Genomic DNA, 1,399 nt, shown 5'->3' with positions numbered 1-1,399 from the left:
ATATTTCTTTGCTTTGCTTTAAATTTTTGACATTAGGGTCAATTTGATAAATTATATATATATATATATATATATATATATATATATATATATATATATTTCAAGTATATTTTTAATTATTTAAGAATTAATTTAGCTGATAGTATATATCTTTTTAGAATTACTTTTTCCAATGATTAAATCAAAGAATATGGTGTGAAAGTGGGATCAATGTGGTATATAAATAGTACTTTCTCTATTTCTCTCATAGACTAACACACCATTAATTGAAGGAAATTTTCGAAATGGATGTAATATGAAATTGAATTCGGATGCCTTCAAAGTAAAGTATTATGTTATTTTATGGATGAAAAAATATGATAGAAAAAAAATAATCAACTAGGTTTTTTTAATAGAAATTAATCATTATTACAGTTAGTAAATATTTTACACCTGTAACATAAAAAATAATTAAATGCAATCATCAGAAAAAATGTTACACATATATTAATCCATACTTGAAATTATACAATCTTTTCAAAGAATAGACAAAAAAGGTCAGTTTACTAATTAGAGATAAATATTTAGATTTGTTTCTCTCTTGTCACAACATTTGTGTTGTATTCTTTTAAGCACAGGCATTGTATTATTACTGTTGAAGACAAATAAAAGAATCAAAATTTAAAATTTAAAGATGATTCATTTGCATGTCTAAGTGTTTGTACAAAGCAACCTACCAACACTAACATGTTTCATGTTTGTGAAATGGCAATATATTCCTTTTAACTTAAAGTTGCCAAATTACCATTTATGCAAAACGTTCAAAGATGCAAATTTATGGCAATTTAAAGTTCTGGAGTCGTGGAAGAAATAATAATAATAATAATAATAATAATAATAATAATAATAATAATAATAATAATATAGATTTTAATTTCTGCACAACTTTTTATTAATTACAATTTGACTATTAATGCAGATTTTAATATTTGGACAGGTAGCTAAACAGAACATTAGTTACTTTTTAAATAAACTAATCTCACTGTTTGCAAGTATATTTATTATCTTGTGAATTATGCACATAGGGATTGCACAATCTTATATCCTGGTTAGGTTATCCATATTACATAAGAGTTGAATGAAGATTATAATGATCTTGCTCCAACTCTATCATTAGGCCCCACCATTTAAGAAAGCTATGGTTGATTTGTAATGATATGTTTCATTCTGATATATATATATGGCTGGTCTTGTGATCCTCATTTGATTCAACCATGGTGTTTTTTTTTGTCAAAGTCCTAATTATCTTTAATTTGTCTAAATTTGTTGACCTGAATAACCTTACGTGTTAATTTTTATTTTCAGTACGAGTTGCAATTTTTTCATAATAAGTAAAGAATTACGCAGTCGCGAAATAACC

This window comes from Glycine max, chromosome 9 (assembly GCF_000004515.6).
Source record: "Glycine max cultivar Williams 82 chromosome 9, Glycine_max_v4.0, whole genome shotgun sequence".
NCBI classification, from domain to species: domain Eukaryota; kingdom Viridiplantae; phylum Streptophyta; class Magnoliopsida; order Fabales; family Fabaceae; genus Glycine; species Glycine max.
The sequence above is the reverse complement of the archived record's forward strand: the minus strand, read 5'-3'. Positions refer to the sequence as shown.